The following is a 26,451-nucleotide window of genomic DNA, read 5'->3' as shown; positions in this document are numbered from 1 at the left end:
ACGTGCAGTAATGGGGTAAGTATGAATATATTTCGTAACTACTTACCCCATTATTATACGCGTGTGCTCAATTATACACTAATAATTATCTGTGGTGCCATAGCCCTTGAAAGGCTCAGACAGACCAGCCGGCTGTTGGCCTCACGTTCACATTTCGATAATTATTATACTTTACTGTAACAAAAAAACTGAAAGCGTGTTTTGTCATGTTTCACCCACGTTACAAGCTTGGAGGTAAAGGTTGTTTACTACAGACAGGGCCTACTTTCATTCTATATCTTATGGTATAGGAAATAGTTTTGCAACGTGTAGAGACTGTAATTTAATAAAATCATCCGAATCATACTCGTTCATTTTATTGGCAATCTTGCAGATCGCATTTAAAAGAACCTTGGAATATTAACATTTTCTTCAGTATATTTGCTACGACTTCTTGTCATACTACATGACAATTTTGCTTAGGTTATTCTTTTAAGCATTCCTTCTAGGAATAGCTCAAGTGTTTTAAATTTAGCGTACATAAGTTTAGATTAAGTTCCTAGCACGTATTTGACGAAATACTAGGTTTTTCCACTTCAGTTTAACTGATTTATGCAAACGAAATTAAGACAGCTGACGATTCTAATGTCAGTTATCATCACGCCCACTTTGTTTTGGGCGCATAAGTTCATTACCGACGGTCGTTCAATTTTCTTCAAACATGGCGGCGCAATGACCACTCTATATCTTTCTCTTTCTAACTCGTTGGGTCAAGTATACACAGATAATATCAGAATGCGTAATATCGACTTTACATATCGATATGCATAGCCGTTTCCGTTCTCGGTTTATTGCGATTTTCACGTTCATGCTTTTCACTCCCTGTTCTCGTTCTGGTTGTCGTTCCCGGTTTATTGTGGACCAGCCTTGATTCGAGAGGGAAATTAATTTCTTTCCGGTCACAATTATAACGAATTTAATGCGACTTTAGTATTTTTCGTACGCATAAAATGAATTACCTATCATATTAAAGTTATTTTAACGGTATTTATTATACGCCATGGAGGCCTACTATACAACGGGAGGTAAAGCTTCCAAACTTGTCTACACAAACGGCATCAGTAACCGTAGGGAGGTCAGTCCTACGCTCTTCCCGCCTTTACCCCTAATGAAATATCCTGGTACCGATTACGATAGAAGCCCTGTGAACCAGAGGGTTACGGTGTGGCCGGAGAAATTAGATCAATGGAGAAAATGCATGATAGTTTGTGGAATCGAACCCGGGTCCTTTCGTCTAACAACGCAACACCTTAGCCGCGACACTACCGTACGTCCCACTGTCATTTACAGCAAGGGATAATCACTACAGCGATCAGTTAATTATTGTAGCATAAGGTGTGTTCTTTCGACTATTCCTTATGCATGAACGACCTTTACACAGCGAAAAGGTTGTTGTGTGGTGTGGGGTAGCGTCGTTTGGGATAATTGGTCCCTATTTCTTTGAAGACGGAGAAGGGAGAGCAGTAACTGTAACTTCACAGCGTTACATCAACATGCTGCAGACATTTCTTGCACCCGAGTTAAGGCAACGGGGTATTGCAGATGTCACGTGGTTCAAGCAGGATGGAGCAACTGCTCACACCTCAAGAGCGTCGATGGGCGAATTGAAAGAGATGTTTGGAGCTAGAGTGATCTCACACCGAGGGGACGTTCAATGGCCTCCAAGATCCCCTGACCTCAACGCTTGCGATTACTTCCTTTGGGGTTATCTCAAGAGTAGAGTGTACCTGGACCAACGAGTTAGAAAGAGAAAGATATAGAGTGGTCATTGCGCCGCCATGTTTGAAGAAAATTGAACGACCGTCGGTAATGAACTTATGCGCCCAAAACAAAGTGGGCGTGGTGATAACTGACATTAGAATCGTCAGCTGTCTTAATTTCGTTTGCATAAATCAGTTAAACTGAAGTGGAAAAACCTAGTATTTCGTCAAATACGTGCTAGGAACTTAATCTAAACTTATGTACGCTAAATTTAAAACACTTGAGCTATTCCTAGAAGGAATGCTTAAAAGAATAACCTAAGCAAAATTGTCATGTAGTATGACAAGTTGTCCTAGCAAATATACTGAAGAAAATGTTAATATTCCTAGGTTCTTTTACATGCGACCTGGAAGATTGCCTATAAAATGAACGAGTATGATTCGGATGATTTTATTAAATTACAGTCTCTACACGTTGCAAAACTATTTCCTATACCATAAGATATAGAATGAAAGTAGGCCCTGTCTGTAGTAAACAACCTTTACCTCCAAGCTTGTAACGTGGGTGAAACATGACAAAACACGCTTTCAGTTTTTTTGTTACAGTAAAGTATAATTATTATCGAAATGTGAACGTGAGGCCAACAGCCGGCTGGTCTGTCTGGGCCTTTCAAGGGCTGTGGCACCACATATAATTATTAGTGTATAATTGAGCACCCACGTACAATAATGGGGTAAGTAGTTACGAAATATATTCATACTTACCCCATTACTGCACGTGGGTGCTCAATTATGTTCTTTCATGTCATTCCAGTCAAAATACTAACAACAATACGACCTACCCCAGAGTTTTGCGTTATTTTGGATGCGAGTGTTGAAATACAATTTTAATATTTGATTGCTATTACTAGGTTTGAAACGGAATTGTAGCGGTTTTATCCGTATTTAGTTTAACTTTATTACTAGTGAACCATTTATTTGATTAATCGTTTGTCCTCGAAATAGGCCGTCTTCTTGTATAAGCAGTAAGGACAGAAGGAGCAGAAATAAGGGATGCCGGTGTCGAAATACAGCTTTAATATTGTATTGCTATTTGTTTTTCACTGGGTCTGAAACGGAATTGTATTGGTTTTATCTGTATTTAGTTTAAGTACATTACCAGTGAACCATTTATTTTGTTTATGCCGGGAGTTGTTACACATTTATGCATGAAAAAAAAATGCTGCTAATTAACAAAACTATGGACTTAACTTCATAAAATTTACATGAAATATGATATATCAGTTGTCTTTTTCCTTTTGACATTGCAGTTATATGCAGCACACACAACAGGCATGTTTTTTCTTCGTTTTTTTTGGGCCTCTTACCTCAGTTATACAACATTGTAAGCAGACGAATTTTTACAAAGGTGGGCGCTTAGCTCAGATCTGCCGTGTTTCGCGGTGGCACCGCAAAGAGCGCTGTACAGGACAACATGGCCACTCTATAGTCTTCTCTTTCTAACTCGTTGACCTGGACCGACCAAGGACAATTCAAGATTTGAAGCGGAACATTAGGACTGAAGTGGCAGCAATTTCTCCAAACGTTTTGCAGCGGAGTAATGCGGAGGCTCCAAGAATGTGCTGACAATGATGGACACCATCTTCAGAATACAATTTTCAAAAAGTAAAGCAGTTTATGCAAATACTTTGAGTTAAACTGTAATTCAAAAATAAAATATTGAATATAAACAATTCCGTGTAGTTCTTATTTCAATTGAGTAGCTTAATATCAAAGACGGACATCTGACCTCAATCGAAATTTAGATAGCTGTGGTTTTTTATACAGTTTTTCATGCTCTTTCCAGTTATAGTGAAACCATCTGCAAACTCTAACACTATATTTATAAAATAAATTGTGTTAAATATTATAAAGAACACTGTGAATTAAAAAATTGCCTCTAGATAAAAACTATGGAGACGACAGATGTCCGTCTTTGATATTAAGCTACTCAATTTAAAAACCGTCAGGTTTCTTTGCCGGACCCTGTATCTTTATCAGAAACACTTAAGTGAAATTATCTTTGAAATTATGTCAAATTTCGTGTTTAATGTGTCGCGTAGCTTTGGTAATATTCTACGCAGGATAAGACACTTCAGTGTTTAAATTTGCATATAACAATTTACTATACGTACAGTACATAAGGATTTAACATGGCAAATTAATTATTTGTAAATATTATTTTCACTATATGTTTCACAGGAAAATTTTATAAGGAAAGGTGTTAAGGAACTAAAAACACATCGAAACGCACTAGCAACTATTTCATTTTCTTAATAGTTTCAGAGGAATTAATTAAATATCATTCGAAAACGTAACTTCATTTGTTTTATTTAAGATGTTAAATAATAAGTTTGTTCCAGCACGGTTCAGGATCGATTCTGAACTGCCTGCCCATGCGCAGTATCTCAGTGTGCGTCCCATTATTGTTATTGTGCTAATCGCTTTGTCTATTTGGTAGGTTATTTTACGACGCTTTATCAACATCTTAGGTTATTTAGCGTCTGAATGAGATGAATGTGATAATGCCGGTGAAATGAGTCCGGGGTCCAACACCGAAAGTTACCTAGCATTTGCTCATATTGGGTTGAGGGAAAACCCCGGAAAAAACCTCAACCAGGTAACTTGCCCCGACTGGGAATCGAACCCGGGCCACCTGGGTTCGCGTATAGACGTGCTAACAGGTGTGGATCTTTGTCTATTACATTAATTTAATTATTATGATAATGATAATAATAATAATAATAATAATAATAATAATAATAATGAAGAAGAAGAAATAAATTATGGTTTATTTAACGACTCTCGCAATTGGAGAGGTTATATTAGCGTCGCCGATGTGCCGGAATTTTGTCCTGCAGGAGTTTACATGCCAGTAAATCTACTGACATGAGCCTGTCGCATTTAAACACACTTTAAATGCCATCGACCTCGACCGGGATCGAGCCCGCAACCTCGAGCATAGAAGGCCAGCGCTATACCAACTACGCTACCGATGGCGACAATAATAATAATAATAATAATAATAATAATAATAATAATAATAATAATGAGCTTCATGGTAAGTAATGTTAATATAATGGAAGCAGTGCAACAGGAATCTTTTATTACTGACAGGGCACGCAGGGTGTGGATTCTATTAAATTTGCATGCAAAAGTGGTACAAGATGTTTTTTTTTTTTTTTTGGAGTTATACAGGGTGGATTAAAAGTCGTTTTCCCCAAATACTTCCTTACATTTAATTACATTCAATTTACATTTGACTACACTTTCCTTTACAGATTTGGTTCAAAATGAAGGCCCTGTTTCTCGATACACAATGTGTTTTTACTGTGCTTCCACCAACAATGTAGCACAAAAATACGTTGTTTTGTGGTTCATTTGCGATTCGCTACAAGAAACTAGCATAGAGACGCAACTCAACACAATAAAATAAAACAATAACAAGACATGACATTGGAGAAACAGTTGACGCACGAACATGGTGTCAACCCACCATTTATTACACCAGCTATGCGTTTATTCTTCTGTATATTTGTACAAGGATGAAACCTAAGAACGAATATTGAGGAAAGTGACTTTTGACCAACCTTGTATTGGCCAAACTATGAAAAAGCGAAACGAGGAAATATCGGCACATTAATCAGCAACTCGTAATTAGACATTTCTGTAATTTTCATCATAATGGCCTCTTGCGGTTCGCGCACTTCTCCTGTTAGGTTCAAAGACACTAATTCTCCACAAAGACGTTTATAATGTTATAGATTAAATTTGTGTTATTAATTCAATTAGTATATTTAGTCCACTACATAACACTAGATCAGAAGATTAGGAAGTGGACACTTTATTCTCTGAATTCAAAGTCAAGCTTTTCACCATTTAAAGATGTTGCTTCTATAATTTTTCTAGCGATCCCCAATTTGTTCTGAATGTAATTTTCGTTTGGTTTCAGAAATATGAGCTTGTTCCTTTAATCTATTCTAAATCACAAATACAAATGGTAGCATGGACGTCACCCTCTCCACAAGTCTCATATCATAGTAATGTTAATTATTTAAGCACAATTGATAGTACCAATGTACAAAAATTGTGAAATAAAAGAAAAAAACAAATGATAGTTATTATTGGGTTGGTGCGTTTTTCGTTGCTATGGTAACTGTGTCACTATAGTACTATTAAATAAATGAAAGTACAGAAAAGCGCTACGAACTTATGCACCAATCCAATACTTCCAATTTGTTTATTTTCGTAACTATGGACGTTACATTGTTGTTCAAGGCATTCTCAATCTTCTCTTTTTTATGATTATGAAATAGTCTATTAAACATCAAGCTACATTTTCATTTCGTTTGGATAAATTCACTTGCGTTTTGTGTATTTAATTATCTTTTCATATTTTTAAATTTCATTGTGTTTATAATAAAAATGAAAATTTACATTATTCTGTTCTTTCTATCATTAATATGCCTTATACTTTCAAAATTTATTTTGTTATACAGTGAAACTTCCCCTAACGGACACTTCCCAATAGCGGACTCCTCTCAATAGCGGACATTTTAAAATTCCCCTGCAAAATAACATTGGCCCTTATGATAAAATTCTTCCAAATAGCGGACATTCTCAATAACGGACGCGGACATGAAATGTATCTCCCAATAATAATTAAAACTTCCAAATAACGGACAGCGTGAAAGAAAAAAAAAAAAAAAAAAAGAAAAGATGGTTGTAAATTAAACGGAATTCTTTGCAACAATCATTATCGTGCATTTGAACGTTCTTGTACTTTATTGAAGGCAAGCAGCATAGTTGTTAGTTGTGATACTGTACGTGAGCAGTCCGTACTTTCTTAGTTTGTCAAGTTGAATGTTCGGAAGTACAGTCACATTAAAAATGTCACAAAAACGTAAACGTTTGTCACTAAAAGAGAAAGTGGATATTGTAAAGCATAGTGAGAAGGAGAAATTAAGTGTTCGTGAGCTGACCACAAAGTTTAATGTGGGAAAAACTCAGGTTAGTGAAATTTTGAAAAACAAGGCTGTTATTTTAAAATCATACACTGAGAATGCAAATGAGAACACAAAAAGAGCTTTTCCTAAAACTGAAGGGCTTGCCATTGACAATTTAACATATAAATGGTTCTGCCGTGCTAGAGCAAATAAGATGCCTTTATTTGGGACCTTGATCCGAGAGATAGCCTTAGAAATTGCAAAAGAGTTGGGTTATTCTAATTTTAAAGCTTCGGGTGGTTGGCTAGACAAGTTTCGGTCACGACACAATATTGCCTACAAAAGTGTATGTGGTGAATCTGCTTCTGTTGATCCAGAAATTGCATCTGACTGGAAAAGTAAACTTACTGATATTTGTATTTTGATGAACTGTATACATACTAACGATTTTCTAAATAGCGGACACTTCTCAATAACGGACATTTAATTTTTCCCCGGCGGTGTCCGCTATTGGGAAGTTTCACTGTATATCTGCTGAAGACGTATATTCCACAGATATCTTTTAAAACAATTTTTTCGGCATCAGAATAGCTTCTTTTACACTTTGTATAACAATTAAAAATATTGGATAAGATGTTCTCCGGATTATTTTAAAGAACAGTTTTGTGTGTCACTGCAACTAACACAGTTTTGTAAAAACATTCGACAAAAGCACTTATGTCAAGCCTTACCTTATATCTAGAAGTGAGGTGTGCGTCTGTTCGATTCAAAGCTATCAATGAACAAATAGAACGTAATACAGATTTTGTTTATAAAGGCTCATCCCCTATCTGCCCTCCATCGATATGAGAACAAAGAAAACAGATTTGCGCACAAGATATCAGAGCGTATTGTGTCCTCTTATCGGAATGATGTTACGTTTTCAAAACGCTCTTCACCTAAATGGGGCTGCTGCTGCACACTTGAGTAAGTTGATATCAGATAACTCATTATCACTCAATTTATTTGATTTTAGTGTGCTGAATGAGGTAGAAACAAATAGTAAGAATAAAAACATTAGAGATTTATATAAAGGTATAAAGGAATTTAAGAACGGATATCAGGCTAGGGTAAAGGCTGGTTCACAATAAACCGGGAATGGAAATGACGAGAACGAGAACGGAAATAATGTTAAAATAAATGTATTTATTTCAACATTATTTCCGTTCTCGTTCTCGTTTCCGTTCCCGGTTTATTGTGAACCAGCCTTAAACGTGATCAAGGATGAGAATGGTGACTTGCTTGCAGACTCTCATTCAATCCTGAACAGATGGAAAAACTATTTTGAGCAACTACTAAATGTACGTAGGCCAAACAGAAACGATCGGGACGACATTCAAATACAAACTACTGAGCAATTTATACCCTAAGGCTCCCCCAAACAGACGCGATACGGAATGCGTTACGATAGCGTTACGATTTTGCGATAAATGTTTTCATTGCGTTCAATGATTGTGTTCACACACACGCGATTATCGCAATATGCGTTATTATCGCAGCAAGTAGAACGCGACGATTTTGCGTTCTATTCTCCCGGAGATGTAGATCGCGAGAACGCCACGCGTTTATTTTGATGCTGGGTTGAAGTGTGTCATTTATGGATTCATCTTCAAAGGAAGAGGAACTTCTCTTTCTTGGATGAGAATCGTCGCAGGCAAAGCAGGTGCAGGTAAGTCCATGGTAGTCATGTATGGTTAAGATAAACAATATAAAAAGGTATAAAGTGATGATTTAGCTTTTCTTTGCCAAGAACGTGAAATAAATAACAAGTACGCCTACCCGATTATAAACTTTATTTTTTTTTTTAATTTGCTCTTTTTGTTGCAGGAGGTTGTGGATTCACGAGTTAAATGCCACAAGGGAAGAAAAAGATTAATTTTATACCTTAGTTCAACAACTAACCTTAGCACTCTGCTAACCTTGAAGTGCCTACTAGTAAAGAATTTCAATGTTTAGAGTACCCATAAAATAACGAATTTTAATGTGAAGTAAATTCAGTAGTAATTTATTCTAAACATACCTACGTCTAATGATTTACTTACATAAGTAGGTCTATATCTAGAGTGTGGTAAGATATTGAAAGTAATAAAACTCCGACAAACAAATTACATAACTTTTTGTTTCCACATATTTTATTAATTTTATATTTCTGCACAATTATTTATAATATTGTACAAGCATTTTGCAATTTCCACAAATATATTTTTTTCATTTGTGCGACAATTATTTATTTTCTAGCTTGAACCCCGCGTCAGTCTACAAGCCAGTATGACATCAAATTATAAATAAATAATTGCACTTATTGTTTACATCTAACTTTGTAGCTATCTCCTTCCATTTCTTCTCCTTTTCCATGCCACGGATTTTCCTTTACGAACTCAATAAAAAATTCCACGTTCGTTTACAAGTAATCCGAAATCGCAATCTGTGAGCACAAGTGATATAGGCTACACCTGCTGAAGATAACTGGTCTTTGCGCTGTGGCTGGAAAACTAAAATCCGCATATGTGGTCACCCATTACGATATTTTGATTCGCTGGGGACGTTAGAATATCGTATATCGCGGACGCGCCAGTTTGGGCACCTCTTCGCGATAGTGCGATATTGCGTTATCGCGAAATCGTGCTATCGTAACGCATTCCGTATCGCGTCTGTTTGGGGAGGCCTTAAATCTGGATAGAATACGGTCATGCGGAGATTCACTCACACAGAGACTACAAACACAGTCAAAACGGATCTCATGTAGTTCGAACTTTTTACTAGGAACAGTGTTCCCAATGGCTACGTTTCTGAAGTGTCGAGATATCCCAAAACGATGTTATTTGAATTTTTATGCTCGCAGACATAGCCTTTTGTGCAAAACATTATGAATCGTACTGTGAGAAAGTTGGAGTTGCAAAATTGCTTGTCGAATTGATTTTCTTGGGTTTCTCGTAAATGAGGTTCGAATCCGTTCAATGTCTTCTTCAGAAACTTTTCCCTCGAAATGTTTTCGGTGACAGGTTTCCTGTTTGCTTGAGCTTTGTATCACAGGCATTATTCTCTTACAGTCAGGAATGGAATCGCGTTTTTGAAAGCTGAACTCCCGATGAAACCGGTGCTGTGTAGACTTAACAGATTTTTTTAAATAAATCGTGACTACTTCATAACAGCAGAAACGTGACTAAAGGCTGGTTCACAATAAACCGGGAACGAGAACCACAATGAAAACGAGAAGCAGAGGACGTGAATATGAAAATTTTTGATTCACAATAAACCGAGAACGTAGACGACTATGCATATCGATATGTATGTCAATAACAATATGTAAAGTCGATATTACGCATTCTGAGTTTTTGTGTATAATTGACCAATGGTGTTCTCTCATGAGTAGAAGGCAGCCAACATAAACACATGTTAACCAACTTCGAAATTTCAACTGAAACATTTCATTAGGTACGCCCATGCATCTTTATTATCACTACCTATTTTAAGTCTACCATAACGTAAAATAATTAGAGAAAACATTTGTAATAGAACAAAAATGAACACAACAGTAGTTATTGAATTGAAGCATGAATATGTAGTGTGTAATACAACCAATACAGTAATAAAATATGATTCGCTTCCGATCGGTGTTCAAAGATGAAGCTATTGAAAGCCACGTATTCTCCTTCATTTTCTCATCTTTATTCGAGGCGCGCCGCTTATCGTTAACGTGAGGATTTTCCTCGACACTCATTATTAGAATCTCATCAAATAAAACTTGCTCCATGATGCACAGCACAGAACAAAATAATGCATAGGTTATGTCACGGTCTTCTTGCTACAAAATATACGACGACAAAATAGCTTTTAGATGGCAATAGAATGAATCTAGTGGGCTGTGATCGGAAACGTGAACGCCAAAGTTGAAACTTGGCCAACTCTCCGTTCCCGATCCCGGGCTCCGGCAAGCTTAATTGTGAATGATCACATTTAAATGTACACATTTGAACAATTCTACCGTTTTCGATTTCGTTCCGATTCTCGTTTCCGGTTTATTGTGAACCAGCCTTAACCAGTTGACAAGCCTATCTTCCAGAAGCTAATACCTTAAATATTCTTTTATGAGAAATTTAGGTTTCGCGACTACTCAAGATGTTTGCATAGGTCTAATGAAATGAGGCTATCAAGTGCAAAACTCGCCTTATCCAAAAAAAAAAAAAAAAAAAAAAGAGTTAGGCCTACATATGATATGTTGTACTTCTTGCAGCTCTCTATCTACTGATATAGTCGGTTTTTGCCAATCTTGTCTAATTCCTCTTCTATAGAACTCAGAAAACTACTATCAAATGAAAAATTGTCCATATCCATAACGGTTTTTCCGGTTTTCTGACAAATCACTTTACCTGGATAAGGCGAGTTTTGCATTTGATAGCCTCAAATATTTCACAGTTATTCTGAATCACTCTGTATATGCTGTTCTCTGACATTTTATAATCACATGGACTGTGACAATCTGATTGATATTTTGATAAGATACAGCTTCAATATCATTAGCCAAATTCATATTCGTGTAATCTGCAATACAGCTTACTCTTCGATTAAACGTGTCATGTTAAGATGCGATTAATGTCTTTCTTTATCTGGAAGCTGACCATCTAGAAAACGACAAGATAATACTCTCAACAGGCTATTGTCAGGATAACAGTGAGTCTTTGAATTCTCAACCTATTACGTTTAGAGTTTATTAGGGTCCATCGCATCTCAACAAAGTTGCATTTGGTAACATTTAAGGAACATTTTATCAAAAACTGCAAGAATTGAAGATATGAAATATTTACATCTTTTAATACAGTTTCTAATTATAAACATTTGAATTCCCAACCACGTTATACTAGTAACAGACTGCAGTCACTAATCGCGATCGTGGTTGTAGTGTGTCACCGTCCCGATCGCGATCAGGAGCTTAATCCTGTTTCCAGAACTAGATAATCGCGCTGAGGCACGGCCCAATGGACGAAAGTAACATTTTAGTAATCTTTGGTTCTAATCACATTGATATTTTGAAATTTTCTTTTATTTAGGAAGCTGCTGCTGTGGAAATTGTTATGGAAGAGAAAACAAAACGAAGAGAATGGCTAGAAAATGGCATTTGGCTCCTATTAGACGTGGCTAGTGGAGAAATTGAATGCAGATGTGAAAAAAGTAAAAAGGTATATATTAAAAATGTCAGACGAATTATTCATACATACATGGAAGGCAACAGAAGGCTGCCGAAAGATGTTTCATTTCAATAAATCTTGGATTACAACTGTCTGATTTATTTTGCAGATTTTTAATTTCTGTCTCCATTACGACAATATCGTTGATGTTGGGGTTCATTTTTAAAATATGTTTTATTACAAAATAATATAAATCGTAAGCCTATTGATATAAACTATATAGGTTATAAAATCCCTTTCCAAAATAATATAAATAGTAATAGAAATACCTTACTATAATAATACCGGACAGCTGTATACTAGCAGCATTGGCGTGAGTGCGAAATATCGTGGACCTGACATCTAGCGGAGCGGGATGGAATTACGTCCACATATACAAATATTAACATAGCGGGATTCGAACCTCTATTTCTTTGTCTATGATTCGGACTACTGTTTAAAACGTGAGTTACTATAGTCGCGACGGTGTTATTTCCGGCGTGACTCCTCCTCTTTGCTTACGTCTTAGGAAGTAAAGGCTCTATAAAGTCTAGGTAGGTAGTATCGTTCGCCATTTTTGTTCTTTCGTTCCCGAGCTACCATACGAGGAATCTATTTGCCACACCGTTAAACATTATCATGTCGTAGCTCCTATGATAATAAATCAAACGCACTGTAATTGAGCAAATAATTGAGCGGCAAATAACGTCTTCGTGTGCTTTCTGCGAACACCAACGAAAGAGCCAAAATGGCGGACGATTATATTAAGTATTTATCGAGCCTTAAGAAATGAATAACGTCTTCATAAGCGAATCACAAGACGCACACGTTTAAATGTAGCCGACCTGCAACGCGATTGGCTGCCGGAAATTAGAGCGACGGGACTATAGTGTGGAATAATGTATGAAACACTTAAGAAATGTTGAATAGTATTTAATGTAAAATTATTATCTTATATCAAAGCTGCAAATTATGAGAAATATTGCATTCTTCATATTACTTTCCGTAATTGTGATATATTTTTTCTTTGGTTTAGTGAGACAAAATCAATTCTGATATTAGGAATGAATTTACAATAATGCTTTATATACGCATTGCTGACAACTGCAAAGATAAATTTGATAGTAATCTGATGCTTGTAATAATTAGTAAAGACATGTGGACAACAATAAAACTTAATTTGATAAAACCTTAAAATTTCCAATACATTTTAACTTCTATTCATTTATTAGGTCTAAATAAAAAAGGTAATTTGTATTTTTCTATCAACACAAAGGCGAAGGAATTAGGCCTACTAAAGAATGTTGTCGACTCACGTTTTATGATCCCTCGGAAATCGAAAATACGATTTGGAGCAATTTGTAATCCTGTAATTTTGTAGCAATTATAAACAGCACATAATATACACCCTGACATTTTAACACAGCACTAATTAATAAAACTATTAACTAGCCCAGCAACAATATATATTGCAGTTGATTACAGCTTGTTTCACGAGTATCACCACACCGGCCGCCTAGGTAGCAGCACCAGCGTCGTTCGCACGTAAAATTGCTAACTGTCCGTTATTATTATAGTAAGGTATTTGGTAATAGTATCAGTTTAGATTATGAAACATATAAAAATTTTAACAAAAGAATTCCCGTATCAAGCTGCAAGAAACAACAATATAAAAAAAGAAAAAAAAAAACAATGAACAAACGTCGAAGGAAAATATGAATTTCAGATGTTGTCCAGGAGGGAAACAAACATTCATGTACATAGAGAAAAGAGTGACCTAGTGTGTCCACACATTTTCGGTAATCGCGATCGGAGATGATCACGATTAGCGACTGTAGTCTGTCACTAGTATTACCCTAGAGCTTTTTACGGTACACCTCATGTACCTATAATACAAATAGGCTATGTATGCTGAAAATGAGCATTCAACAGTGGCGGCTCGTGGGTATTGAATTCAGGGGGGCTGCATACAAAAATAAACCATGCAACTTATCTTATTTAAAGATTAGTTCCATGCGCCTTGTCTTGTAGGCTGCAAACTTTTAAATCATCTTCTTATTAAAATCCGATATGTCGTTTAACATAGTCTTTACAATGGAAAACATAGCTAATGCGGTCAGTCTCTCTTCTCTCATCGTATTTCTAAGATAGGATTTTACTCTCTTCAAACACGAAAAGCAACGTTCTGGTTCGGAAGTTGTCATTGGTATGGTGATAGCTATGCGTAGTAGTTCCACAACTTCTGAAAATGAGGCCTGCAAGTTCTCAGATAGAAGAAACTGCAAGAGCTTGACTGCGTCACTGATATTTCTGAATTCTTGTCTCTGGTACAACACAGTGAGTTCCGTTTTTAGTTTGTCTTTATCGAACATTAGAAAAAGCTTCACACACACATTTAGGTCATTTTCAGGAAATGAGCTTTTGTAGCATTCAAATTTTTCTTGACACATAAGAGAAGATAATATCAGATGATCTATGAACTGGAATCAGGTGTCAGCTTGTGTGATAATGAGGTCACACACTTCCTTGGCTGCCGCAACCCTTGTCTGAATCCCTTCGACCTTGCGACGATTTTTAGGGTTTTCATTTTCACAGATCTCGCTGCTCAACATTACTGTGCCCTGTTCCGTATTGTCTGTATGACATTAACAAAGCTTGATATGCAGAGTCGGTCTCGGTAGCATAGTCGGTTGCGGGTTCGATCCCAGCCCAGGTCGATGGCATTTAAATGTGTTTAAATGAGACAGGCTCATGTCAGTAGTTTACTGGCATTTAAAATAATCCTGCGGGACAAAATTCCGGCACACCGGCGACGTTGATATACCTATGCAGTTGCGAATGTCGTGAAATAAACCATAATATAATTTTTTTATATGCAGATTTGAACCTTATAAATATCTGACTGGCGATGTTGTAGTTGGTTGTATAATATATCTACATGATACATCAATAAATGAAAAAAACTGAGCGAGAAATTGAATTCAGGATCTTCAAGAGTACGCACCAGGGCGCTTGCCTCATTTATTGTGATGTTGTTAGATGTTTCAGATTCCATTATGGTTTGAAAACATTCTGGCAATGGCTCCTTCTTCTCATGAACAACATTTACTGTTCTTATTTTAAAACTCTATCTTGTTGCCTCAGTTGATGGAATTGTCTTTGAAACACATTAATATAATACAGACTGTGTGGAGATCGAGAGAAGAAAGCAGGTATACTGGATAAATTAGCAAAAAAATGCGAACTTTGTAGGCTATTTTGTTTAGCGGCTGAATAGACTGTAAATATTGTACAGAATTAAACATTGTTGCACTTGTTATACTCACAACATTCAAGAAAATGTATTTAAAACTGCGCGCTACTGGCAAACTGCTGCAAATTTTGCAGCGCCTGGAAACTCTGGATTCAAGGCGAGGGGCAGCAGGGGGAGGGGTAAAACTAACGCCCAAAGCATCCGAGACGAGACTGGCAGCTCCAGGAGAGGAAGTGGCTTCACCAATCCGTCCTTGTCTCTCGTTTCGCTCTGACAACACCAGGGGAGGAAGTGACTTCATTAACGATTGCGTGCATGTCAATGAGAGCGAAATTTTTTAAAAAATTCGAGCCGCTAGAGACTGTATAATAAATGTATTTCACAACATAAAACGAGACAAAAGTCACAAATGTCTGGGGGTGCTGCAGCTCCGCAGTCCCCCTTCGAAAGCCGCCCCTGGCATTCAACATCACAAAGTGTAAATGGCAAAAAATTAAAAAGAGAGACCACTGTAAGATTCCCAGTACTTAGACAAGAGTTCATCTCCCCCTTCAACACAGATGCCACTTTCTGAAAATGCTCTAGCCCACTATTTTTGTGGCACAATGTGATGAATTTTTTAGAGAATTTTTCTATCCTTTCAGCCTCATTTCTCTCTGCATCTTCAACTACCGTCAAGGAGTCAAGAGAGGTAGACGCCTGGTCTCTAGTTTTTCTAGGGCCTTAGGCAGGAACGAGTAGTGTGCTTCTAGGAATTCCAGGCTTCCTGCAGAACAGGCGAACCAGCGCCCTGCCCTCTATAGGTAGCTATTCGCTGGAACTTAAGAACCGGCTGTTCGTAGTCGTCCGTTTGTGAACTGTGAATAAGCTGTTTCTTTTCTTCTTGGAAGCTCATAAAAAAACCATACGCATAGAAATGTTTGGCCCTCCTCACGAACAAGTTCCTTGGACTTGTTATCATCCCTCTTTCTTCAAGGAATTTTTTATTCATCGTAAAAATGTGAAAAAGTGGCAAAACTGGCACGGCCTAACAATAGCCATACGATGCGGTACACAATTCTGTCTTCCTTGACGTGGGGTCAGCGCGACGCAAGACCACAGTCGAGGTAATAGAGGGCAATCACAAGCTAAGGGACACACACACCTACTCCCATGATATGATGATAAATTTGATTTAATTGTACCGTAATTGTTGTTTTCTAATGCCAGGCGTTTGACAATAAAGTCATTTTACCTCTTGCACTCCAATATTTTTCAAAGATATTATCATGACCAGCCACTGAATCACAGATTTTGACGTGTTATTAATTGTAATTGTATTCTTAATATTGTAGTTGTAATCCCCTGGTAGAGGGGAAGAGAAGGCCTAATGGCCTTATCTCTACTAGGTTAAATAAATAAATAAATAAATAAATAAATAAATAAATAAATAAATAAATAAATAAATAAATAAATAAGTAAATTTCATTAACTACATCTGAAATCAAGCCCTGGTCGCTCGGTCAGGGAAGCGCGTAGGCCTACGCTACGTTCTGCTACTAATACCCTATCTGCAAGTTTTAAAGAACGAGTTTCGTAAATAGCAATTCTTGTAAATAATAATGAAGAAAATGGACTGCAAACAGGGATGCAACAAAATAAATTATTTTTTTCAAAACGCGCAAAATGCATTACTACGCCATTTCGTGGTAGGCTATGGTATCAATTTCTTTATCAAATGATCACGTTTTCAAACAAAACACGTAAAGAGATTTTTCTTATTAAAATTTTAATGAACTTCATCGGAATCTGAAATTTTTCGTGAAATGGAGACGATGTAATTTTATTTAATTATTTTTAAGAATGCAAATTACACATCTAATAAAAAAGATAGGCCTAGGTTACTTCTATCACGATATTATATTAACTATAAGTACCTGCCATTAAATTTAGGTTATCAAGAGTTGCGTCTAAACTTAAGAATAACGAAATGTAAAATATGAAATGAATGTAAATTATCCAATTTTATTGAATCAGTCATTTCTAAAAGAGCTTTATTCCATTTTTTTTTTTTTTTTGCCAAAATCAGCTAAGAACGCTATCGTATTCGTCTCTCTCGGAATACACATTTCTGTTAAGAAACATATGACATTATTCCATGCATTTAAGATGTAGGCCTACAGAAGCTTCGCAGTATTCACAGCGCTTTTGAAAAGATCCTATTCCTGGAATAAGACCATTTTTATGGAGATGTTTCCTGTTGTAATTTCGCAATAATGCCCTTTTGGAAATAACTGGTTAAATTAGAGTAAATATTTTCTATCTATAAATGCATGAGATCTACAGTATTTCACTAACCTGGATATCCGAGATCATGCCGATCAGCTACTACGCCATTCATTTTGTTTAAATTTCGCCAAAATCGCCACTTCATTTTTAATATTTTCACTACTAATTAGGAACAATTAAATCGTGTTAACGGTGTTAATAAAATTAATAATAAAAATCTCCCGCTCATTTACTCCACGTCCGTCGCTCCAAAACTTTCTGAATTCGATTATTATCGCTTATCGCCAATTAATCAGAACAATCGAAACAACCTGTGACGTCAAGAGTATTCATCGATTAAAATCTCCAATCGATTTAGTGATAAAGACAATAACTTAACCTCAAATGTAATGATTTAGCATAATATTATTTATTGTAAAATAAAACATACTAAATAAAATAAAATTGGACTTCCCATGTCAACCATTACGAACATTATGCTTTCGTGATTATAATAATATTATATTATGATGCCATAATGAAATCTTTCAGAAGTCAACACGAACCCCTGGCATTTCGACGGTTACTTGCGCTGTAGAATGTTTGCCATAAGCTAGGTACTTTTTTTTTTTTTTTTGGAGAATACAAATACAACGTAGTATCGATATGATAATTTCCTGTTTTACTGCACCTACTACCGGGTAATAATCCGTGGCGCTACAGCCCGTGAAGGGCCTAGACCGACCAGCCGGCTGCTGGCCTTACGCCCACATGCCGAAGCAGAGGTGGACGATCATCCAACCAGAATGGAGGTATCGTGTGGTTAGCACGATGATCCCCCCAGCCGTTATAGCTGGTATTCGCAACCGGATTTTGCTACCTATCGTAGTTCCCCAAGTGCATCACGATGCTGGGTGGGCATGGTCCCATACACTGGCCGAAATTTCATGAGAAAATTTCTTCCCCCATGAGGACTCGAACCAGCGCGCATTCCGTAACGCGAGTCCTAGGCCTTAGACCGCGATGCCATGGCGCGGGACACTGCACCTACTATAAAGATAAAATGGATTATGAAAGAAAAAAGGAATGTGAGATGACAGGGGAATCCTAAGTAGGTATACTCTTACGAAATCTGCTTCAACACTCCTTCCTTTACAAATTAGGTACACTGGACCCACAAAAAATTAAAACTGAGTCTTCAGCACAGAAAGCATGTGCAACAGACTTTCGGAAATAAGTGAAGAACATAGTACTGGTAAATAATATATCAGGCGAGCAAAGCTTCGCTATACCACCATGTGGCACGCTTGCTAAAGCACTTGTATTGCAGCAATATTTAAAGAGCGCTAGTAAAGCCGGGTATCCTTGCAAAAAAATATTGTAATAATAATATCGGTAAAAATAAAGTCACTACAGCTTTGTGAGCGTAATATACCAGTACTACAAAGTAGGCTACATGTGCGGATGTAAGCCTAGATTTCTTGTTTTTGTGTATTCATGCTTTAATCCCTTAGTATAAAATAGTACCAATTCATATACAGATAGGCCTACTCTAATACGCATGTATAGTAAGCCCATGCATGTACAATTCAATATTAGGCTATACAATGCAATCAGTTATGCTTCCCCCCAGAGCACGGGGTTTTACTTATGAGTGAGCCCCCAATCGTTTGCCGTGCAATGGAGGGAGTAACAACTCTGCTTGCTTACTTGTTGACCTTGGTGAGAACCTTACATTGCTTTTTTAGTTTCTTAGGCTAGACACTTCCAGTTCCCTGAAATTTATGATAAAGATTATGAACTGTTTTACGATCATGAGCGTCTACACCCTGGAATCTTTCTTGAAACCGTCTTCGAACTTCACGAGCTGACTGAGTTAACACATACGAATCGTAAATACTTGCTGTGCCATTGTAAACTCAAGAGGAATAATACACTTTATGTACCATATTGTCGAATTAAGAAACGAACAACACAACACACACCCGGGAACAGCTACGCTATGACTGTGACAGTCACCGAAGAAGATTACATGACATTTATAATCGTTTAGAAAATTCTCCTAGAAATAATCTCTCCGTCTTGCACAAGTGGGACTTTCATATGGGTCTGTGCAAAAGGCTACTAAATTATTGCACTTGAAGCCGTATAAAAAAGCTGTGGTACATGCTCTTCAGCCAGGTGACCCTGTACATAGACGCACATTTTGTGAGTGGATTCTGGAAAATGTGTACAATGGAGAAATAGACCCACCCACATTTAATATTCTTTTCGGACAAGGCCTGGTTCCACATCCATGGTATATGTGTACTCAAAACAATCGTTATTGGAGTACCGTATTTATTCACGTAATGTGCCTCCTTTTTTCTAAAATTCGTAACCGAAAATTTGAGGGGGCGGGGGGAATTACGCTATAACTACAAAAAATATCGGGAGTGAAATGGTGATATATAACAGCAGAAAACTTAAGTACGAAATAATATTGGTTTAATTGTGCCATGTAGTGGTAAGCACAATAAGCCTCAGGCTGCAGTGTAAGCCTTCGGATCCCTTCTCCATACAAAAGAAAAAAAAAGTATTATATGACGGATGCTACCTGCTACTTGTTTCTTTATCTTTCTGAAAGTGCGTGATACGAGAACCGGTTGATGGGAGGGGATGAATTTTGATTTTGGGTTTCCCCAGCATATTTGTGCGATTCTTTCAATCCTCACTGACTGGTCAAAGAGTGTCCCAAGTTGTGATTTAAGAGAAGGAGATTATGCTAGAAAAATAAAATTCTGAAAATATGCCTTAAAAATCGAAGGGGGGGGGGGAAATATGCGAGGGGTAAATACTATACTGATAAACCTAATTTCGTATATAAAGTGCCCCTCCATGATGAAAAAATTTGTGCACCATCAGTGGTGAAAGAATCATAGGACCAATTTTTTTTTTTTAGAATACAGCTGATTCTGTTACTTATGTGAATACTATATCCCCCCCTTTTTTTTTCAGAGAATTAATCAACAGGGAGCGTGATCATGCATTTTTTTCAACAGGACTCTGCCACTGTTCACACTTGCGAATATTTCCATGAGAGAAATTGACAATGTGTTTCCACAAGAAAGAGTTATTAGTAGGGATTTGTGGTCTCCTCTGTCCCCCAATTTAACAGCCTGTGATTATTATCTCTGGGATAAATTAAAAAATGTCGTGTACAAGACGAACCCGCACAACATACAAAAACTCAAAGATAATATTCGCCAGGAAATTGTCCAGATTTCTCAAAATGAACTATAGCAATTGATGAATAATTTCCTAAAGAGATGCCAAAAATGTGTGGAGAATGAAGACGAGCAGTTTCAACACCTCATTTGATAATTTGGTAAGTAATCAGCCTCTTAAATTTGTTTGTGTATTATTGTATGGTTGGTTTGTTTTATTGTTTTACCCTCCAACTAATCACTGAGATCCTGCTAACTGGGTAATGAACGGCTTAAATTTGTTTGTATATTGTTGTATGGTTGGTCTGTTCTATTGTTTTACCCTCCTGCTAATCACTGAGACCCGGCTAACTGGCAGAAAGCCAAACGTATTAACGTACGTTTAAACGGCATAAAAGATAAAACATAACAGTGACTAAATTTAGGAACACTACTGTATTAATAGCAAATAGCAGTAGGGTTGCCAACTTTTTTTTGAAGAAAATACGGGAGACTAAGGAATCGACAAAATTTCACATATAAAATAGCAAATTATTCTGTTCAGTTACTAAAAAATTGTATTCTACACTTCAGTAACTAGATTTAAATTAAGAGTATTTTGAGACAGATTTTGTCTCATGTAATAGTTGAAGTCGACTGCAGTTTTCAGCTCTGATAATTTATAAATATTATTAATTTCTGAATCATCTGCCATGGAAGACGAGGTTCATATGTCACCTTGGATGACTAAAATTATGTGTTTAAAACAGTAATTTAGACTCCGTGATAAAACAAAGTCAATCAATTACTGTGGCACATCAAACCTCAGAAAGTTTTTGGCCTCAATCACAATTTTTCTCCAAGCTTCTCTATCTTGTGCCATGGTCCTATTTGTTTCAGATCCCTTTGCACCTGGTCATCTCAGTGGAATCTAGGTCATCCCAAAGGTCTCCTCCCATCTGATAGTTCCTTCCAAGTAACTTTTATCACGGATTACTCTTCTCTTCTTATATGTCCTAACCAAATGTGTTGTGCTCATGTTTCGAACATCTGTCCAATTATTGTTCATGAGATGAAACACCCTCTTTGTATGAGCATTACTACTTGGTATGTTTAGAACAAAACTAGCTAGTTTTTTTCAAATTTACAACATTAACACGGTTTGATTTTAGACGGGTGAGCACTAAAACCCATTTCTGGCAAGCATTGCTATAGACTGCACATTTTAATGCATATCTTGAACAACAAAATTCATGACATAATCGCTCATCATTCATGGCAAAATCAAATGTTTAGAATAAAAATTTTTACATTATGCTCGAAGAGAAGAATAATAAGGGAGCCGGGAGACTGTTAAAAATTAGGGGCAAATATGGGAGATCCTGGGAAATACAGGAAGGTTGGCAATCCTAAGTAGCAGAGACGACATAGGGTTTTGACCGAGAAAAATTAGGTTAAAATTTTAAAATTACATATTGTCTCGAAATTTCCTCTAAAAACCACTTACTTTTTCATAGGAAACGATTAATTATGGTTTTGTGCAAGACGCTACAAATTTACTTAAGTTAATACCACATAATGTACATATTCTGGAAAAATTGGAAGATAACATGTCACAACATCGCCTCCATTTCTAGAAAGAAATTGAGGCAGTGTTGGATAAGCTTAATTTCATTTGAAGGTGCCAAAAATGTTTGTAAAACGAAAGCAAACAGTTTCAGAATCTCCCTACTTATTTGGGTGAGGAAGTGACGTTTTACCTGTTATAATTTTTATTTTTACATGATTTTTTAAGAATTGCTTATGTCTATAACCAGTACCGGTACCATAGTAGGTACCAGTATACTCATTGCTAGAAAAATTGCTGCACAGTGACACAGCAAAGTTCTGTTCTCATGTACCTATATGAAATGTAGAATTTAACACAACGCAGATAGGTTTTGTACAGTGTATTTATATGACAATAAATAAAATTCACATAAGATACTAGTATAACAAATATTATAAATAAAAGAAAAAATTGAGAAAGTTTACTGCATTTAGTGAACAATGCATTATCAAGGTAATGTCAAAATGAAGTAAAACTCAGTGGTCACGGACTTTTCAATGACTCAAAGAAATAAAACTAAATTACACATACCCATTCCATTATTTTCATTTAAATATGAAAACAGGACTACCATTTTCATCAAACACTAAAAGAAAACTATACATTATTCATATATTTAACATATTAAAATAATGGACATAAATAAATACGTAAAATATTTCCACTGATTAACTTTATAACTTCTTTGCTGTGTTAACTTTAGAAAATTACCTGACTGAACAATTTCAAAGTGATATTTTTCATTGTCCGAAGAACATCGCTTTGAAAACAGTCAGCCAGATAATTTTCTAATGTTAACGCAGTACAGAAGTTATAAAGTTAATTAGTGATTATATAAGTGTTAAAAGTGTATATCCAATAATGAAAAAGTAAAATGCATCTTTCCTCAATCCAGCCTACATTAATAGGGACACAATTTCAAACTTACAGGTGACAAGACGCATCATTTCTTGTAATTATACACTGGATTATTCAAAATTATTGGTCAAAGCTTCGGTTAGTATGTGCAGACAGTTTTTTAACAGGAACCCGTATCTTTGTGATCCAGAACTCATTGCCGTTAACATCTGGCACTTTTTTTATTATGGTTTATTTAACGATGCTCGCAAATGCAGAGGTTATATCAGTGTTGTCAGTGTGCCGAAATTTTGTCCCCCAGGAGTTCTTTCACGTGCCAGTAAATCTACTGACATGAGCCTGTCGCATTTAAACACACTTAAATGCCATTGACCTGGACCGGGATCGAACCCCAACCTCGAGCATAGAAGGCCAGGGCATACAACACCTGGCACTGTTACAATTAAATCATTCTGTGAATTTACTACTGATCACACAGATAATTATTATGGTACTACCGGTAATAAAATGTAATTAGTATAAAAGTCAAGAAAGAGAAGAGTACAGTAATTAATTCATGAACATAATCTGCGAAACCTTTTAGGTATGACAGTATCTATGAACTCGTGGTATCAAGGCTGAATCATGCATACATGAATTTGTGTACAAATCTCGTCTAATTGTAGCCCTCTTCCATAGGTTTCACCAAACTATAAAATCACTTTTTTTAGATAAACTTTTAAGTTTATTTGTTCTTCCAAAGACAACGAAATTTCCCGTCAAACTACACACATCACTAGATTTCCATAGTTCCATAGCATATAGACAATATAAATTAGTCTCCATATTGTATGTACCAGTATGTGAAAGCTTCGGAATGTTGCATTATGAAACAATGGCACGGTTTATACTTGACAATAGTATAGTCTGGATCAGCTTACTTAATACACATGCTAGTGGATTATAGTGATTTTCAAGATGTCAGGTTGAATTTGTGAGGTGTATGGTGATGATGCCATTAGTGATGGAATGGTCAGGAGATGGGTTAGGAAGTTAAACGAGGGCCGTGTCTCTGTGCATGATGAGCAGCGTACCGGTCAGCCACCTTTGATCAATGACGATTTGGTGCGTGCTGTGGATGAAAAAATCATGAGGACAGGAGGTTCACAATTTCTTCGCTTTCCTTGAATTTTCCACAAATGTCGCAGTGTTCTCTACAAAATTGTGACAGATCGATTACGATATCGAAAATTGTGCTCACGATGGGAACACAAAACCAAACAAGTTTCCAGTGCACTGAACTTTCTCACATGTTACAGTGAGCAAGGCGATGAGTTTCTTTACCATATCGTGACAGGTGACGAGACTTGGGTGTCTCACATGGCACCTGAATCAAAGCAGCAGTCCATGGAATGAAGGCACACTGCATTGCCAAGGAAAAAGAAATTCAAACAAACCATATCAACACGCAAGATCATGTGCACTGTTTTTTGGGACAAAAAGGAGTCCTACTCATCGAATTCTTGCCTCGGGGTGAAATCATTAATAGAGAAACCTATTGACAGACCTTGAAGAAGCTCTGTCGTGCAATTCAGAACAAGAGACGTGGGATGCTGATCGACGGAGCTGTGTTGCTTCCTGACAACGCTCAGCCACACACACCTCGTGACACCCAAAATCTCATCTCGAAATTTGGCTGGGAACAAATTGACCATCCCCCCTACAGCCCGGATTTGGCTCCAAGTGACTTTCATCTCTTCCTGCACCTCAAGAAGTCCCTCGGTGGGCAACGTTTTGATGGCGATAAAGAAGTGAAAACAGCAGTGCAGGAGTGGATCGCATTGCAGGCAGGCGAATTCTACAATGAGGGGATAGAAAGACTTGTGCCACGACTCGATAAATGCCTCAATAATGGTGGAGATTACGTTGAGAAGTAACTGAAGTGTGGGGAATACAATGCAACAAAAATGGTTTGTAAATATCTTTCCGTTTACTTACTACATCCTTTTGGAACTTACTTTAAAAACACGCCGCCTCGTATATGATTTAAATTTGGCGCAACTCTCATATTTTAGCAGATGGTGTACCATACGAATTAGTGATCTGTAAAATGGTTCACGGCCTTAAAGATCGTTCTTATCGGCATGGGCAATTGGTACAGACGACACAAGGATGTCTGCTACAGAAGTATAAAAGAAAGCAACAATACAACTAAATAAATAAAATGCAATGTTTTAAGATAGTGGAAGAAATGAAGAATTTCTAAAACATCAACCCATCAAGAACTGAGATACAAGAATAAGAATTGAATAACTTCTGAATTCTGCACATTCTAGAAACTATGCAAAGAATGAGTCCCAAATGCTGTATTCATCAACACTTTTGTTTCTTGCTCGAGGACTGCCGCTTCTATTCACCCTAAAGGTTTAATGATTTCAATAAACAGGTACTTTTTCAGAATTTCTTACAATTTATAAATATTATTAATTTCTGAATCATCTGCCATGGAAGACGAGGTTCATGTCACCTTGGATGACTAAAATTATGTGTATAAAACAGTAATTTAGACTCCGTGATAAAACAAATTCAATCAATTACTGTGGCACATCAAACCTCAGAAAGTTTTTGGCCTCAATCACAATTTTTCTCCAAGCTTCTCTATCTTGTGCCAAGGTCCTATTTGTTTCAGATCCCTTTGCACCTGGTCATCTCAGTGGAATCTAGGTTATCCCAAAGGTCTCCTCCCATCTGGTAGTTCCTTCCAAGTAACTTTTATCACGGATTACTCTTCTCTTCTTATATGTCCTAACCAATCCAGTCTTCTACTTTTCAACATTGCTAAATCATCTGGTTCCAGATGCAGGCTTCTTTTCCTATTCTTCCTAATACACCACTGTCCATGGTCTTCAATGGAGTCAAAAATCTTGTTTTCAAAAACCATTATTGGCCTCCCTTTCCTGTTTTAAAACCCACGTTTTTGTTCTGTATAATATAATGGGGAGAATTATTATTTTGTAACATCTTATTTTTGTGACTGTGGTAGGACTTTTGGAAATCATTCATAATTTCAGAGCAAAACAAATAAATAAGTATCCGTTTGCTTTTTAGATGTGATGAAAGATTTCGATTTCTATTAAATTTTTATTTATGGCTTTATGTCGCAGATATTGGAATTAGTTGACTTTCTCAAATTCTTGATCATCTATCTCAAGTGCATCTTTATTGCTCTCTTTTCTAGATACTTTCATGCATTTATGTATAAGCCAACTATATTGGGTTCTTCTATTAATTCTTTCATCAAACTTTGGATCTTCTTCTTTGTTCTGGTAATTAGTAACATATCAAAAACATAGGGTAAACAAAAATTCATTATTTGTACACAAATGGGGTGA

The 26,451-nt window shown here is 36.6% G+C and overlaps 1 protein-coding gene across 1 annotated transcript in view; it reads right to left on the bottom strand.

Moving 5' to 3' along the window:
• LOC138704609 (aminopeptidase N-like) overlaps window positions 1-7,600 on the bottom strand; it is a 60,369-nt gene extending 52,769 nt beyond the window's left edge. Inside the window, exon 1 of the mRNA XM_069832687.1 lies at window positions 7,456-7,600. The gene's annotated coding sequence lies outside the window, so the exon portion shown is untranslated. The remainder of the gene's footprint in view (window positions 1-7,455) is intronic.
• Window positions 7,601-26,451: the final 18,851 nt, after the last annotated feature.

The sequence above is a fragment of the Periplaneta americana genome, chromosome 8, assembly GCF_040183065.1.
Source record: "Periplaneta americana isolate PAMFEO1 chromosome 8, P.americana_PAMFEO1_priV1, whole genome shotgun sequence".
Classification (NCBI taxonomy): domain Eukaryota; kingdom Metazoa; phylum Arthropoda; class Insecta; order Blattodea; family Blattidae; genus Periplaneta; species Periplaneta americana.
The sequence above is the reverse complement of the archived record's forward strand: the minus strand, read 5'-3'. Positions and strand labels throughout refer to the sequence as shown.